This window comes from Bubalus kerabau, chromosome 14, assembly GCF_029407905.1.
Source record: "Bubalus kerabau isolate K-KA32 ecotype Philippines breed swamp buffalo chromosome 14, PCC_UOA_SB_1v2, whole genome shotgun sequence".
Classification (NCBI taxonomy): Eukaryota; Metazoa; Chordata; class Mammalia; order Artiodactyla; family Bovidae; genus Bubalus; species Bubalus kerabau.
The window spans coordinates 43,809,750-43,828,874 of NC_073637.1; the positions used below are offsets into that span (position 1 = coordinate 43,809,750).

The 19,125-nt window shown below is 38.0% G+C and overlaps 1 long non-coding RNA gene across 1 annotated transcript; it reads right to left on the reverse strand.

Annotated features, from left to right (window-relative positions):
• Nucleotides 1-1,696: 1,696 nt before the first annotated feature.
• On the reverse strand, nucleotides 1,697-15,964 carry LOC129627238 (uncharacterized). Its single transcript, XR_008702503.1, has 2 exons — nucleotides 15,818-15,964; nucleotides 1,697-2,031 (listed from the first exon to the last, which is right to left on the reverse strand). It is a non-coding gene; the product is annotated as an uncharacterized LOC129627238 (long non-coding RNA).
• Between the last annotated feature and the right edge of the window lie 3,161 nt (nucleotides 15,965-19,125).

Genomic DNA, 19,125 nt, shown 5'->3' on the forward strand with positions numbered 1-19,125 from the left:
TGCTATCAAGTGGAAGTGATAAACCGTCACATATCAGAATAATTCTGTCACTTACACACTGAATCCCTGCCCTGCTTGCTTTTCTACCATCTAGTGTTTGTTAGTTGCTCAGCTGGCTCCAACTCTTTTTGACCCCGTGGACTGTAGCCCACCAGGCTCCTCTGTCCATGGAATTCTCCAGGCAAGAATACTGAAGTGGGTTGCCATTCCCTTCTCCAGGGATCTTCCCAACCCAATGATAGAACCTAGGTTTCCTGCCCTGCAGACAGATTCTTTACTGACTGAGCCACCAGGGAAGCCCACCTTCTTACCATGATCTTGAATGATTATTAACTCTTCTGTATCCCAGATCTTTCCATTATATAGTGGAAGCAAAAACTCACTATGTTAATGTAGATTAAATAAGCAAAGCATGAATAAAATGTTAATATAATGGCTAGTGTTTAGTAGGCACTCAATATCTTTTCTCCCTTCCTTTTTTAAAAAAATATTTTTGGGCACATTGCCCAGCATGCAGGATGTTAGTTCCCTGGCCAGGGATCAAACCCACGCCCCCTGTAGTGGAAGCCTAGAATCAACCACTGCACCACCAGCCAAGTCCCTCCCTTGCTTCTAATACAAAATGTATAACCTTTTTGGTACCTTATTCCATTATGGTTTTTCCCCTAAACCCTTGTCTTCCTCTGGCATAGTCAATTATTAGGCTTTTTCATTAAACACTGTCTGTTCTACCAGCATCTCGGATTTCCCATTTCTTTTCCATTTTTTGCCTATTACATGCCAATTGTTCTTTACTCTTTTATAAGCTACCTCTGCAGTCCTACCTTCTGGTCTTGCTCCACATCTTTTCAATCTTTGTCTCTATTCATACTCTTATTACAACACCAGCTCTGCATCATTTCACTTGTGAACCCTACTCTTTAAGCCTTCCTCCTTCACATGGTCCCTTCCCTCACCACCTCTTTACTCTTTGACTTGATATCTAAAAACAATAAATGGAATGTCATTTATTAGATATATATCCCATGAGGAAAAGAACATCTGTTTCATCCATTGCTGTATCCTTAGGACCTTGAACTTTGATTGTTTCTTAACATTGAATTAATGAATTAACATGTCCCTGCCTCCAATTCCCTTTCCTTGAAGTCACCAAACTGCTTTGCCTTACTATCAAATTTATATCTTCAACCAAAACTTCCCTTTTGTGTTTCAGGCTACCTGCTTGATAGTTCCCCTTAAATGTCTCATCTTGAATTAGACATGCTCCAAACTAAATTCAAGAACCTTACTTCCACCTCTCAGTTGTTTCTCCTCCACAGCCCTCTAGCTCAGTGAATCTACCTGTTGTTCCAGAGAGACATTTGGAGTCATCATTTACGAGCTCATCTTATTTATTCCCTCTAACCAATCCTCCATTAAATCCACAGACTTTGTTATGGCATATCTCTTGGCTCTGTATACTTCTTTCCATCTCCATTGCTAACATCTAGTCAAGCAATCACTCTATGTAGGGTGGACTACTGAAGTAGTCTATCAAATGTCTCCTCATATTCATGCCTAAGCCCCGTGCAATCTATTTTCCATACAGTAGTAAGAACAGTATGTTTAAATGTATTGGTTTGAGCCAAAAAGTTCCTTCAGATTTTTCTGTAACATCTTATGAAAAAACCCAAGCAAATTTTTGGCCACCACAATAGAATTAATCATGTCACTCCTTTATTCAAAACATTGGAAAGAAATAATAAGCATGGCCTATGAGGATATACATAATTGAACTCCTGCCTATATTAGCAGCTAAATTTTTTCCACTCTGCTTGTTATTTGTATTCTCATCACTTTCTCTAGAGTTCAGCTTTTTCTTACTTTGGAATCTTCAAAGAGGTAGTTCTCTCATTTATGTTTCTGCAGTCAGCTGCACATTGACTAGTTGGCTCTGCTTCAGCAGTTATTTGGTTGTCAGCTGGGTATCTCAGCTTTCCTTCATGTAGCCACTTGATCTCTTGTAGGCTGTCCTCGTGCTGTGGGCTTACTCTATGGCAGAGGCAGAGTTGAAACAAGTCATAAGATGAGCCCAAACTCAAAGAGTGGAGAAATAGACCTCTGCTAGATGGGAGAAACTGTCAAATCACCTTGCAAACAAAGAACATGGATATAGGTAAGCCATTATCTAAGGCTATCAATAAAATGAATCTACACAACAGCCAAGTCTCAGAAAGAGAGCCTAATTATTTTCTTGCCTTTAAAGTATAGGATATTGCTATATGTAAATATGTGTGTGTGCTTAGTCGTTCAGTCATGTCTGACTCTTTGAGACCCCATCAACTGTAGCCTGCCAGGCTCCCCCATCCATGGGAATTATCCAGGCAAGATTACCAAGTGGGTTGCCATGCCTTCCTCCAGGGTTCTTCCCAACCTAGGGATCAAACCCAGGTCTCCTGCATTGCAGGTGGATTCTTTATCATCTGAGCCACCAGGGAAGCACATAAATACTGGAGTGAGTAGCCTATCCCTTCTCCAAGGCGTCTTCCCAACCTAGGAATCAAACCAGGGTCTCCTGCATTGCAACAGATTCTTAACCAGCTTAGCTACCAGGGAAGCCCAGATGCAATTATAAATACATACAAATATCAATATATACTTAATTGAGTGCTGGAAGATATTTATATTTCAAAACTCCTCCAAAGGTAGTAGAAAAGGTTCCCTGGTGATAAGGACAGAGGCTGTAATGAAGTTTGGAATTAGGATTTGGGAAGTGGAAATGGGCATTTATTTTATTTTATTTTAAGATTATAAAGTGATGGAATTTACCTGGGCCTTGAAGAAAGTGCTATAAAAATCAAGAAAGTTTGAGAAGCAGTGCAGGAAGAATAAAACAGTGAATAAAAGGGTAGATTTTAGAACAAGAGAAATTCTTCAAGGCTTCCATACTTAGGTAATTTCTTCTGTGTAGCTTTAGGCTCCGAAAGTCACAGATCCCTGTATTAAGCAGTAACACTGTGTACCTTTCTTTACAGTATTCATTAATGTTGAAACTTTACATTACTTTGTGTAAGCTTCTACACAGAAGTTAGACATTGTCTACTTTTTTTCCAAATTCTTTGAGCATAAACATTTTTATATATGTAAGCCAGTCAGAATGTCCATGATCAACAGTTCTACAAATAACAAATGATGGAGAGGGTGTGGAGAAAAGGGAACTCTCTTGCACTGATGATAGGAATGTAAGTTGGTTCAGCCACTATAGAAAACATTATGGAGGTTCCTTATAAAACCAAAAGTAGAATCACCATTGGAGAAGGCAGTGACACCCCACTCCAGTACTCTTGCCTGGAAAATCCCATGGACGGAGGAGCCTGGTGTTGCAGTCCATGGGGTCGCTGCGAGTTGGACACAACTGAGCGGCTTCACTTTCACTTTTCACTTTCATCATTGGAGAAGGAAACGGCAACCCCCTCCAGTGTTCTTGCCTGGAGAATCCCAAGGATGGGGGAGCCTGGTGGGCTGCTGTCTATGGGGTCACACAGAGTCGGACACGACTAAAGTGACTTAGCAGCAGAATCACCATATGATCCAGCAATCACATTCCTGGGCATATACCTGGAGAAAACCTTAATTCCAAAAGATACCCCCAATGTTTATTCCTTGTAGCATTATATACAATAGCCAGAACATGAAATAAACTGAATGTCCATCAACAGAGGAATGGATAAAGATGTAGTACATATAAGAAAGTGAAGTTGCTCAGTCGTGTCCGACTCCTTGCGATCCCATGGACTGTAGTTTACCAGGCTCCTCTGTCCATGGGATTTTCCAGGCAAGAGTACTGGAGTGGGTTGCCATTTCCTTCTCCAGGGAATCTTCCTGATATATACAATGAAATATTGCTCAGCCATAAAAAAGGAATGAAACTGTGCCATTTGCAGAGATGAATGGCACATCTGTCACAGTCTGTCACAGAGAGTGTGGCATCACTGACTCAATGGACATGAGTTTGAGAAAACTCAGGGAGACGGTAAACAACAGGGAAGCCTGGAATGCTGTAGTTCATGGGGTTGCAAAGAGTTGGACATGACTGAGCAACTGAACAACAACGAAGCTGTCCTAAACAATGAAGCCGTCCTAGCAGAGTTTCCCAAGTGGCTCAGCAGGAAAGAATCCACCTGCAATGCAGGAGACATGGGTTTGATCCCTGGGTTAAGAAGATCCCCTGGAGAAGGAAATGGCAACCCACTCCAGTATTCTTGCCTGGGAAATCCCGTGGGCATAGGAGCCTGGAGGGCCATAATCCATAGGGTTGCAAAGACAATTTAACAACTAAACAACAACAAAAGCTCTCCTAGCAATCTATTTATTTGCAAACATTTTTTATCTTCTTTTGGAAACATTCTTACCTGAGGTACATAATTCCTTGTTGATCTTGTGATGGTCAGTTTTATGTGTCAACTTCACTGGACTAAGTGATGCTTAAATAACTGGTAAACATGATTTCTGAGTGTTGTCTGGGAGGGTTTTTTCAGAAGAGATTAGCATTTGAATCAGTAGATTGAGTAAAAATCACCCTTATGAATGTGAGCAGGCATAATACAATCCTGGCGGTGGTGGTTTAGTCTCTAAGTTGTGTCTGATTCTTGTGACCTCATGGACTGTAGACCCCCAGGCTCCTTTGTCCATGGGATTTCCCAGGCAAGAATACTGGAGTGGGTTGCCATTTCCTTCTCCAGGGGATATTCCCCATTCAGGAATTGAACCCTGGTCTTCTACATTGCAGGCAGATCCTTTACCAACTGAGCTATCAGAGAAGCCTAGTCCAATCCTTTCAGGACTTAAATAGAACAAAAAGGTGAAGGAATTGTGGATTTGCTCTTTGCTTGATCTGAACATCCATCGTCTCCTACCCTTAGAACTAGGTACTTCTGATTCCTGTATTTTCAGACTAAGTTGGGGTCTTTTATCATAGAACTCCCAATTATCAGGTCTTTCTGCACCTAAATTGCACCACTGGTTTCTTTGTTCCAGCTTGTAGACAGCAAGCAGATCATGGGACTTCTAAACCTCCATTACTCTGGGAGTCAATTCCTATGATATATCCTTTTATATACATCTTTAAACATCTTATTGATTCAGTTTCTCTAGAGAATCCTGACAAAAACACTTCTCCATGACATATAATTCCTATTGGTTTTTAATTTTCAATTTCAACTTAATTGTTACTCCTTTATAAATGACACTTATTTGTGGCAACTGTTAGAGAGTCCTTGTCTTTGCTGTTCTGTGCTTTCACTATGTTGTGACTAACAATAGATTTCTACATATTTAACCTGTTTAGCTCACATGATGGCTTTTGAATTATAATTTGTGTCTTTCATGAATTCTCAAAAAATGTTATCATTGTTTCTTCCCCATTTTCTCTAATCTCCTTTGAGAATTCCAATTACGCATGTGTTCATCCTTATTTTCTTTTTGTATGCCACTTAAGTTATTTTTCAAGGTTTCTATATCCTAGCATCTCTGTAAGCTGCATTTATCTATTTCATTATTAATTTATACATAATAATTTACTATCATTAATCTATAATCTCTCTTTTAGCTTATGACTTATCTTTCTGCCATTATATTTAACCCATCAATTGAAGTTTTGACTTAAATTACTAAGTTTAATCTCTCCGCTTCTTCTGGTTTTTCCTGACCAGTAGTATAAAACAGGTAGTATTCAATATAAAGTAGAACTCGAAGGACTTCCATGGTAGTCCAGTGGCTAAGACTCCGTGCTCCCAGTGCAGGGAGCTTGGGTTTGATCCCTGGTCAGGGAATTAGATCCCACATGCTGCAGCTAAGCATTCTAACTCCCCAGCAAAGATCGAAGATCCTGCTTGCTGTAATTATGACCCAACACAGCCAAAGTAAATGCATAAGTAAAATAAATATTTTAAGAAATGGACTCTCCTTTTAAAAAAATAAAAAATAAAGTAGAACTCTAAACTAGTGTGGGATAAGCCAAAGACACACATTCTACAGAGTCACTTTATCCCCCGTCTGCAGCTGTGGTCAAAACATACAGATTTTCACATCCTTCTACACTTCTGGTCAATGTTTTTTTCATCCTGCTCTTTAAGGATAGATTCCTTTGGAGAAACAAATATTAAGAAAATTCTTCTGATTTTCTCTACTTCCATAGGCCAGACGTAATATCCTTGTTCCAATGTAGCTATTCCCTAAAATTCCAGGTCGCTGTATCATCATATTTTCCCTTCCTATGTCCCAAGAAATGCCTCAGATTTCATATTGTCTTGTGATTTTGATTTCAGCTTTTAAATCCTTCTGTGTTAATGGAGAAAGAGGAAATACTTAAAGATTTCCTTTAGTTTCTTGAGAATTCAGCCATGAATTTTAAAATATATTTATTTTAGCTTAGTTCATGCCTACATGTTATTCAGAGAAAGAGCTTGAAAGAAAACTACATATATTTTTACATACAGCTATATTCTCACCACTTTGTGCTGTGTGAACACAAAAATATTTATTTAATAGTGTTACAGAATTGTTTGGATTGAAGGAAAAGAAAAACAAAAATAAGACATATTACATATTTTTTAGTTTCTGAATGGTTTAAACATATAGAAAAATAAAGAGAATGATATTAAACAGCCAAGATTTGACTGTTTAACCCAGATATTATGAATGTTGATGTTCTTCTATACATGCTTCAATTTTTTTAGAGTAATACAATGTTGCCAAAACAAATAACTTCCAATTAGAGCTAACTGAAGAGTAGAGAATTTATTTATGCATTCTTTCAGTTAACATGCATTGACTCAAAAGTTAAATATCATATGCAATGCTTAGCAGTGGAGATTTAAATCACTCATGTTCAGGTCAATAATGGAACTATGCCTTTCCAAATAAAATTTTACTGTGACTGTGTTATTGATAACACAATCTTGTTTCATAAACATTTATTGAACACAGAGGAAAAATCTAGCAGTGAAAATAAAGAGGAGGAAGAAAATGCTTTAATTATGAGAAGCCTTCTTTATTCCCTACTGGCACTGTATATCTAAAAAAAAATTGACTCATTTATGTACGTTATTCCTTGCCTTTCACCTCTATTTGGATTATTTATTAATCCTTGACCCCAAAAATCAATATATTGTGAATTCATTTATATACACTCAATATTAGTGAGATAAAATACAATAATGAAAGTACTATTACATAAAGAAGTACCAGATAGAACTATTATAGATACTTAGAGATGAGCTATGCCTCTTTCATTTCCTGTACTTCACTGTACAAGTAGATATAGTACTATTTCTTCCATTATGAATTGAAATATTCTTAAATTTGTTGAAGAATTTCAATAAAGCCAATGAAAAGAATTATTAATCCCCCTGAATAGTAGTGGGAAATGCACTGTAATTGGTAGGCTTCGTATCAGAATTCTTGGAATTTCTCCAACTGCATTAGCAATTGGTCATCTTAATTACATGGTCCATTAGCTGAAATCTGCATTACAAAACTCCCATGCACAATTCTTGCCAACTCTGATCCATTCATTGTAAGGTCAAAGTTGCCTTGCTCATTGCAAAATGAAACTAGATATATTAAGTTAAAGTATTTTGAGCTCATTAAATATACAACCTCAAGTTAGTCACCATATCACATACAGAAAATAACTACAGTCCCAGAGACAATGCCCCCAGTACTTTCAGCTTTTTATGATGTAAGGTAGTTCTGCAAAAGATACAGGCATATTCAAAAAAATTTAAAAGACAATATCCATCTTTGAGCTTCTACTTCCTGTGACTTACAGATATAGTTACTTACAATGTTGACACAAATGTCTCAGTCTAACTGATAATAACCATTAGCATATTTGTTAAAAAAAAAAAAAAAGTAGACTCACTTATCACTGCCAGCAAGGATTGCTTCAGTCCAGAGGTATCCATGGAACCTTAACCAAAGCCACCTTGCAATGTTTGTTTTAGCACAGTCCCAATTCAAAAGTACTCAGACAACCAACTAAAATTGAATGAATCTATTCAATATTCATTCCCTCACTTGCTAAGATATTAACGTCTATTTTTATCTGCAATGTGCTCCATGCTGGAGTATTGTTATTAATAAAAGATATTCATTGTCTTCAAGACACTTATGACCTGGCCCATTTTATGCAAATGTTTCAGAAAGAGTATAGATCTATGAAAGCATGTTGTTTTCTATCACAGATCTTATTTCTCCATTTTTTTTCCAAAGGATGTAATGAAAAACTCATTCAGATTCCTCACTAACATCCAAAAACTATGTCTATACATTTTTTGGATCCCAACTATCTAATTATCAAAATATTGAGGCTAACCTAGAATATAGCATATAATGAACTTAGGCTAGTATTGTTCTAATCTTAAATATTCTTGCAAGTCATGTGTATGATAAGCCATTCTAGAATTTTGCCCAGTACTGAAGGCAGACTTACTGATTTAATTTCAGTCCCCAGTTTTGCTTCAATATAAGTGGAAACAAGAGGTGCCTGTCTCTTGCCTTCTTGCGTTATTTTGTTGTTTTTAGTTTCCCTGAATCTTTAGAAATTACATAAAATTTCAAGTGCACATACAAGTTCTTATAGTTGCTGAGCTCCAATTTTTCCAAGTTAGAAGAGCTGCTAAATTGTCTCTTACAGTCTTTTTCACTCAACCATGATTTCACACCATTGCTTATCCTAAACTTTCTCATTTAAAACCTATTCCTTTTGGCATGAAAAAGAAATGGAGGTCGTTAACCACTTCTATTTTCCTATACATTACACCTGTGGATTTACTGTACAGTCACGCTTTAATCCTTTTCATGTCTTGAACAACAACAACAAAAAAAAACAGAAAAATGCTTTTCTATTGTCTATGTATTTTCTTATTGCAGATCTCAGCATTAATCTTACATCATATATTGTTCTGTTTCACTCTAATATACATCCTTATCTAAATATCATCCAGTCCATCTTTTCTACCAACTTATTTAAAATTGTGTTTTATTAAATTACTATCTATGCAGCCAAACCTTATCTCTAACCTTATCTTATCTTCCTCTTCCTCATTTTCTTTTGCATTTGGATCAGTTGCAATTGTGGAGTCTGATATTCCTTTTTGGAGGCTCCCAGCCTTCTTAACTCATCCTTCCTTTTAGAGGGTCAAGAAGTGGGATCAAATCTGTTATGGTGGAAGCTTAGAGACGATATGACTTAAGTCCAATCATCTTATACAAACCCGGCTGTCTGGAAATGGAAATAAAACAGTTTCCTGGAAGGAACTGTGTAGATAGGACGAGCTCTATGGAGTTCAATCCAGCTTCTAATCCTATTAGTCCCAGGGGAGATAGATAAAAGGACCATTAAAGTGGTACAGATGTGTTCGTGATTGTGATTGCACCCCAGTCTCTGACAGTGCCTACCTCCTTGTGGCCAATGAAGAAACTGCTCGTGTCAGGAGTTTCAGCTAAGGAACGCTTTGGTGGTAGCAGTGATGAAGGGAACAAAACTGCACTTTGTGTTATTTCTTAAACTAGCTGAGCGTTACACAGTGTTATTGAAATAGGTTGGAGGGAACAGGAACAACCTTCTTCCACCCTGGAAGCTAAAAGATAAGTCAGGGGTGGCAGAGGTAGTAATTTTAAAGATACTGCCAGAGAGGAGTGGGAGGATGATCATCATTAAATACCAGGACCATATCATCATGTACCAATACCTCTTGCTTTGTATTCATGACCCTAAACCAAAGTTAATCTGCTATCACAGGGAGTTAATACACTCATTAATGGTGACTAAACAGGGCCTAAATTATTCAGGAAAAGTTTTAGATTCAAACAACAGGGAGAATTATGTAGTGGCCACAGAGCATCCTCCTGCCTGTGAGGAATAATACTGCCATCATATATTTCTGAGAGCTTCTTCTCTGCTGTCTGAAGTGAGATTCAAGTACTCAGAGAGAAGAGAATCTCAATTAATATGGAACAGATCTTCAATGCATTCATTTAGCTAGTGAGCATTTATTAAGCATTGATTTAGAGTCTAGACCCTCACCATACATTTTTCCATTTATATAGTTGTTCAGAATGTATGACTTGTGAGTATTTTGGGGAGAGTCATTTACACCCAGTCTTATGTTGTCTAGGAATTGCTACTGTTGCTACTGCTAAGTCGCTTCAGTCCTGTCCAACTCTGTGCAACCCCATAGACGGCAGCCCACCAGGCTTTCCCATCCCTGGGATTCTCCAGGCAAGAATAGTGAAGTGGGTTGCCATTTCCTTTTCCATTGCATGAAAGTAAAAAGTGAAAGTGAAGTCACTCAGTCGTGTCCGACTCTTCGCGACCCCATGGACCGCAGCCTACCAGGCTCCTCCATCCATGGATTTTCCAGGCAAGAGTACTGGAGTGGGGTGCCATTCTCATTAAAGGATTTCAAATCATGTTTTACAGCACATGTCTTATTACAACCTGCATTTCCACTTACTAATGATTGCAAACTTTAAAGTGACACAGCCCTTCTGAAAAGGCCCCCGTGACTCTCATATTAAAAACCACTTTTCTTTTGTTTTAAAAGTTAATTTGACAGTGGGTTCCATCATTCTACCTTCTCGGTGTGTAAACATGAATAGAAATTTCAGAAGTTACCTGAAAATTTGAAGTTTCAGGAAAAGAAATGAACATTATTTGAGTATTTGCTATGTTCTAAGTACCTGTGTTTTGCATTTTCATGTTAACATATTTAATCTTTCAGGATTTCCTGGTGGCTCAGATGGAACTTCCCCGGTGGCTCAGATGGTAAAGCGTCTGCCTGCAAGGCGGAAGACCTGGGTTCAATCCCTGGGTCAGGAAGATCCCCTGGAGAAGGAAATGGCAACCCACTCCAGTACTCTTGCCTGGAAAATCCCATGGACAGAGGAGCCTGGTAGGCTACAGTCCATGGGGTCGCAAAGAGTCGGACACGACTGAGCAACTTCACTTTCACTTTCAGATGGTAAAGAATCTGCCTGCAATGCAGGAGACTCGGGTTCGATCCCTGAGTCAGGAAGATTTGCTGGAGAAGGGATTGGCAACCCACTCCAGTATTCTTGCCTGGAGAATCCCATGCATAGAGGAGCCTGGTGGGCTACAGTCCACAGGGTTGCAAAGAGTTGAACATGACTGAAGCAACTGAGCATGCTCACACATCTCAAAGTTTACATTTTGAGCATACTGATTCGCATTGAATTTAAAAGGCAGGACCAGAGCTCTGTGGCTGTCTCCACACACTGCTGAGCCTTGACCCTGCTCTGGCCTGCTTAGGTGATTGTTTGAGATTGGCATCTGCCCATACTCCTCTTCTTGTCTGGCTATACTGCTGTTTCACCACCGTGACAAAACACCCATTTTCTTCCCTTTGATTTTCATCCACAGTGGACTCTTTGTTTAAAAACAGAGAAGGATTGTACAGGGTTACTTGGCTTTCTTCCCTACAGATCTGGTTCTATCTATCTACCTCCCCCCCTGCCTTTCTAACTAACATAGCTACACCCTATGGGAAGTTTCTGTTCTTGCCTTTGTGACCAAGACTTAGTTCTTATCATTCACCACCATCTTGGCATTTTCATTTTTTTTAATTCACCACCATCTTAACAAATATCTATTATATTCTTCTCAGAAATAGGTATTTTATTAAAAATTGTTGAAGGAATTAGTTGAAATGTTTTCAGTCAGGGCATAAATCTTAACTTTCAAGTACCTGTTTTCAAGTTAGGTCCACAGCATTCAACCCCTCTCTCTTTTAAAATCTCTCTTTGAGTCTTATCTTCTCTCACCTCCCAACATGCTTCACTTCCACCTTGGCCCCTTCTTTTTTTTTAAATGTGGGTAATTTATCTCCGCCAATCTCTAGCATCCCATCATCATTTATACTGTCTTCTAAGTTGACAAAAGAACAGCAAATAAAAGAGCCTCCCATTTGTTATCTTGATCCATCCTCCTTACAAAGTGATGATAAAATTATTGCATCACATTTTTTCTATTACATATTTAACACTTTTCAAGTGCCTTTTATTTGTGAGACTTCACATAAAGTATTAGGAAGATATTATAGAAAGAACTAATAGACAACCACTAAAAAATTACTCTCCATCTATAAAAGAATTTACAGATAAATGTAGAATCAGGTGAATAGGGTGTAGAAGGACATAAATTCTGGTAATACAAATAGGTAACAAGGATTTACAAGATTGGATATGAAAATTCAAATAAGACACCAAGCACTCCAAATAAAATCTGGTCAGTAAACTTGCCCCCATTCTAGGTAGGTATAATTTTTGAGATCTTAAGCTCAAAGAGGATGCCTAGTAGAAGGAGGGGCTTCCCAGCTGGCTCAGTGGTAAAGAATCCATATGCCAAGGAGGAGAGCAGTAGACGTGGGTTTGATCCTTGCGCTAGGAAGATCCCCTGGAGAAGGAAATGACACCCACTGCAGCATTCTTACCTGAGAAATCCATGGACAGAGGAGCCTGGAGGACTCCAGTCTATGAGTCAGACAAGACATAGCGGCCTGAACAACAGTAAGGAAGGAGACAGCCCTGAGTGTCGCATTATCAGTCTCACATGTAAGGTGTTCCTTGTGTTCCACCACAGTGCCCAGCACAGTCTTACGTGACTTCACAATCACGCTTTGTTCCCAACTGTGTCCAGCCCCACTATTCAAGGCCCCTTTCAAAAGTATCCCATCCTTACTACTGCCTCCATTTTTTATCCTCTTATCAGGTAATTCCCAATGTTTTCTATAAAAATACTTTTTACAGATTTCCCCCATTCAGGCATTGAATTTCCATTTTGAAAAGGTCTGGATAAAAATCTCTTGATAAATATGTAAGATGCAGTTCATTCTCAGGGGGGAGGGGAGAAGGAAAACATCTTGCAATATTGTAAGCCATGATCCATGGGGGGAAAATTTATGTTTCAATAAAATATATACAGCCAGTCATCTTTTCCCATGTCCTCCTTTCTCTTCCTAAACCCCATGCTTTATGAGAAAGAATAAAGAAAAAAAATGCCTCTTCTATTTCCAATTCCTTTCCTTAATTCCAGAAGTAGCAGATATAGCGTAGACTTTAATCTCTAGTATCTTCTGAGCTTTTACTCTTCCCTACCACTTCTATATGTCAGTGTACTCATTCAATAAGTATTTAAACAAGTCTTTGATGGCTTCTGCAGATACAGAATATAAAAGATCACCTCAGTGACCCTGAGTCAAGTGGGAAAGGCCTTGAAGTAAGATGACTAACATGGATAATGCTGTCCATGGGGTGTTATAAAAACCCAGAGAACAGGCATCTATTTCTCAACTCTGTGGTGGAAGATGTGAGTGGAGGAAGTAGATACAGAAAAGGCCTCCAAGAGTGCGTAAGATTTGAGCTACCATTATTGCAATCAGTAGGGCTATCACCCATCAAAACGTTTAAACTGGAAGCCAAGGACTCAGACACTCCAACTTACTCCTCAACTTTTCCCTCAATGAGTTCTGTTGATGCTGCCTCTTGCCTCCTTAAGATCATTCAAAATTTTCCAACTGTGTCCCGATCTTTCTCCAGAATCTTAAAATAGCCTGCTAATTGCAGAATCATTCCCCTTCAATCTTTTACCTACTCTTTATTATTGGTTTTACTTTCCTAAAATTCAAGACCTAAAACTCCTCAGTGGTTGCCAAATGCTCTGTAGATAAAATAGAAACCCCTCAATATGTCTTAATTTGTTCCTTTGAAGGCACACAGTACAATGATTAAGAACACGGAGCCTAGAGCTTCAGTTCAAATTCTGTCATCTAACAGCTGGGGGTCTCAAGCAAGCACACAATCTCTTTAAGCCTCCAAATTCTCATTTCTAAAATGGGGGTATCTCTTCATTTGATTACAGAGAAGACTAAATAAGATAAATCCTCTAATGTTCTTAGAATACTGTCTGGCACATAGTAATAGAAAACAACGCACGTGTGCTCACTGGTGTCCAACTCTTTGCAGCTCCACAGACTGCAGCCCATGGGCTCTTCTGTCTATGGAATTTTCCAGGCAAGAATACTGGAGTAGGTTGCCATTCCATTCTCCAATAGAAAACAATGCTAGCTGTAATTATTATCTCTCCAATTCCAACTTCCCTGTTAATTCCCTCTCTATGCTTGTATGTGACAAATCTCCTTCCTGTTACTCTTAGTCACCATATTTCCTCATCTTTGTACTTTTCACATGCTTCTTTCTCTACCTGGACCTCTGTTCCAAGCCTTCTCAAAACTAATACCAGCTTCCCCAGTGTGGAGTTAAAGTTCTTTTCCTGTTGGTTTCCACCACTCTCTCACACACTTCATCCTAATACTAACTACTCTGTTCTCTTTTGTTGTTTTATGAATTCCTTAAGGGCTTATTCCTCTAATACCTAACACTTTCAGTGGCTTATTTAGGTATAGTAGTTTGGGGGAGCAATCCATCTAACTTTCAATTGCATGTATAAATTGATCTGACCAGGAACTACATTATTATTATAATTTCTAGAATAGTCAAGCTTTATAAACTGTGCTTTTTAAAACATTTCTTTATGTCAGGGTCTGTGTCTCATTCACTTTTACTTCCACTGCTCATTGTTAGCAACTAAAAGAGTATCTTCTATAGAATAAATATTCAGATATGTTAATTAAGTGTAAAGGAAGCAAAATAACTTTAAATTACACAACTCTAAGTCTATCTGTGTAAATGAAGCATGGAAAAATAAGTTTGGGATCCACTTTACTTTTCTACAAATGAATGCCACTGGGTCTTATGTCTTTAATCTTGAAGGTTTACATTATTTTAAAATGAACAACAGAAAAAAAGTAATGGATACAGCATTATTCAAAGAGAAATTTTGAAAGGAAGAAAATCTGAGGATTAATGTCCTTAATATTCATTTCTGACAGCCTATGTTCAAGCTTAGGTTGTCTGGTCAACATTTGGGTCTGACTCGTAGTTTCCAAATCATGGTGTGTCATGTTCTAAGTCAATTCCCTAGAAGAGATTTAGGGATAACTTTTCCACAGGTTTTCTCAATTAAAGATGCATCTAGCTCTTTGCCCACATTACCCACATCTGCTCATAAAAAGTGAATAATGGAACACACATGTGCTGACTTGCGATTCATTTCAGTCTTTTGCAGGTGCAAATGCAAGTTTTAAGGTGCAAAGTGGAGCCACAAACGCTGTGGGTTTGTCCAGCTGAAACTCTAGGCTTTAATCACATCTAAATAACTCCTCAGGTGATGCAATCACAGGATTTTGCCCACAAAAGGGGTGTAATAAATATTGTAGATTGAACTGGTGTGTATTAACAGATGAGGCTACATTATTTACAGAAAATGAAACCCAGCTAATTTTCACCAATCTGGTTTTTGCTAAAGTATTCTTTTCATATATTAACCCCAAATTCACCTTGAGTGGGTTTCAAAGCAACTTCAACCAGATATAATAGAAAATACTTTGATTTGTATACATAACCTTTTCAGGGATGTACATTGACAGATAACTCCAATCTACTGTAATTACTACATATCCTTGCAGCCGCAGTAGTTCTAGCAGACAAACTAAGTCAACACTCTGTTACAAAAAGTAATAGGGAAGCTCACTGGCGCAGATAATCCTGAACAGCAGACAATCCCCAAATCACTTCTTTTCAGCTTGGATATACCTTTAAGAATTTGTTTTTCAGCAGCCATCCATTCCTAATTTCATTTTCCTCAGGTTAAAGTTCTGTGATAATACACCTTACTGCTGATTAAGTTGTCACCTACCTTTCATTAGTCAATACATTCAAGAGAGTGTCCCTTGCCAGGGAAGATGATGTAGGTAACAGAAACATTTGAAGATCGAGAGTAGAGTTTTCTTTTCCAAGGGAAATATCTCCATAGCCACCCGCTGTAGCCAGATATCCATGAAGTTTATTTAACATAGTATGCTCGGCAGTTTCCGATGCCCAGCTGTACTTTAATTGCTATTTTGTTTGAGTAAGGAGGATACCATTTACTCTACAACTTCATTTCTTTATTAACTACAGAAACGCAGGTTATAAAGAACACACACACACACACTTTCGTTTCAATATTGTAAATGTAAGATTGTATCATAACTATGGGCATGTGTGCATGGTCAGTTGATCAGTCCAATCCTTTGAGACCCCATGGATTTAGCCCACCAGGCTCCTCTGTCCATGGAATTTTCCAGGCAAGAGTACTGGAATGGGTTGCCATTTGCTCCTCCAGGGATCTACCCAACTCAGAGATCGAACCTGCCTTTCCTGCATTAGCAAGCAGATTCTTTACCACTGAATCACCTGAGAAGCCCTAACAATAGGAATACATTATTTTTAAAACAGCAGATATGAACATAATCATTATCCAAGGGAATGTAAGAAAGGAGAGTTTTCCAAGGAGCTTAGTTTTGAAAAATATAGTGATACTGGGAAAGAGTTCAAAAGTCAGGGAAAGAGAGCAAGGAGATTTCCCTGTTGGTTTCATGCTTAAATATATTTATCTCCTCTCATAAACCCTGAGGCAGAGAAAAATGAAAATTAAGCTCTGCCTTTACACTTTACTTCTGTTACAACACTTTTTGACCCAACCCTTCTTGCTCTGTTTGTCCAAATCCTGCCCATTTTTCAAAGTACAGCTCAAATCCTGCTTCTCTTGTAAAGCATTCCCTGACCATTTCATCTGGAAGCAATCTTTCCTTCTTCTAAACTTCCACGCGACTTATTTTCCATACCACTCATTTAGTACCTATTATTTACTGACTAGTAGAGATGTAATGTTTTCAGAATTGTTGCAGCCATTGTAGAGACTTTTTTATCCTTTTGTACAGAACATAAATTTGTATTTTTAAAAGCAAGATAAGCTTATGTGTCTTTATTGTTCTTCATGGATCTGAAATATAATTTGTTAAATTATAGACTACATCATGATAACTATACATATACACATATGTATGTATGATTAGATGTGTATATATGTGTTTATGTATATATGTGTGTGTGTATATATATATATATATGTATATGGTGGTTTAGTCACTAAGTGGTGTCCAACTCTTGTGACCCCCACAGACTATATAGCCTGCCAGGCTCCTCTGTCCTTGGGACTTTCCAGGCAAAAACATTGGAGTGGGTTTCCATTTCCTTCTCCAAGGGTTCTTCCTGACCCAGGGATTGAAACTGGGTCTCCTGCATTGCAGGCAGATCCTTTACCAACCAAGCCATCAGGGAAGCCCATATATATGTACATAAAAACTTGTTTTTCTCATACGAATATCCTGTTGTAAAACTGAAATAATACTTATTCAGGAGCTTATTAAAATACATCAATAACTTTTAACAATTACAAATTTATTGAATTTATGCTATTTTCCCACTTCGATGATAGATGAAGACTGATAAGAAGCATAATATATCTTTGCATTTTCCACCTTTGATGAAAATTTTCAAGGTGGAAAAATACATATACTTAGGATAATACAAAATTAGATTTTATTTCTGAAATTAAGATCCTCTTCTTTTTATTCAGTAGATAAAAGACATCAGTTTTACTTTTCTGAAGAAAAAAATATGTGTACACAAACAAAAAACACTGGGCAACCAGCTAAGTCTTAGATTCTAGTCTAGCATCACCATCAACTACCTGTAAGAATTAACCTTTCTGTCCCTTCGTTTCCTCAGTTGATGAGACAGACACCAATTCAATTAATAGTATTATTTTCATTTCAAATTTCAAAATCCATGTATGATTTTGTTCATATAAAAATTCAATTCCAGTGAATTTTAAAAAACATAAATATCATTAGTTTCTATAGTAATGTAATTTACTGTAATCCAGGCAAAATTTACCATTTCCAGAATCTGATCAAGTTGAAGTGATTAAAATAAAATTATAGGAATATTATCCAACCTACATTACCTTTTTATAAGTGTAACTATTTCCTGAATTGGCATCATGCTAAAGATGATGGAAATAATTTAAAGCAGACAAGCAAAAAAAGGTCTTTTAAAGTCCCTATCTCTGTGCTGGGTGTATCCTTAGAAAAATTCCACCTTTATTCTGGACTAATAAATGTGTGCATGCGTGCTAAATTGCTTCAGTCATGTTCGACTCCGTGACACTATGGACTATACCCGGCCAGTCTCCTCAGTCCATGGGATTTTCCAGGCAAGAATACTGGAGAGGGTTGCCATGTCCTTCTCTAGGTGACTAATGAATACTCTACTGTTTTTAAGGTGCCCTTTAAGCATCCAACACTGAGCGTACTGCTTTCTATGCAATTCAGTCAAACACAATCATGCTTGTACCACTGTTGTTCTGTGCTTCTGGATTGTATCTCCAACATCTCTAGGAAGGGCTTTGAATTCCAAAGATATTTGTGAAAGCATGTTATGAAATAAATAGACTTCCCTGGTAGCTGAGCTGGTAAAGAATCTGCCTGCAGTGCAGGAGACCCCGAGTCGATTCCTGGGTCCAGAAGATCCCATGGAGAAGAGATAGGCTACCCACACCAGTAGTCATGGGCTTCCTTGGTGGCTTAAACAGTAAAAGAATCCTCCTGCAATGCAGGAAACCTGAGTTCCATCCTCGGGTTGGGAAGATCACCTGAAGGATGGCATGGCAATCCACTTCAGAATTTTTGCCTAGAGAATCCCCATGAACAGAGGAGCCTGGTGGGCTACAGTCCATGGGGTAGCGAAGACTCTGACATGACTGAGCAACTGAGCACAGCACACCACATGAAACAGACAGATGGCAAGACCATACCTTCACACCTGTATCAAAAGGGCAGCTCACAGCAAAGAAGTCTTCACACTCATTTTGTTTTTTTACATTTCTTGTCAAAAATAACAGTGACTTATGAAAAGGGAATTGATTGTTAAATTAGGAATACTGTTTTGTGTTTTATTGCCTACTAATCATCTCAAACTATAAATTATTTCCAGTGAAACAAAAAACCTAGAGTGAGGGTCTAATCTAGATGAACACTTCAATAATACACATATATTAAATATAATTCATATGTAAATATATACATGTATGCATATAGATATATAATATATGTATATTCT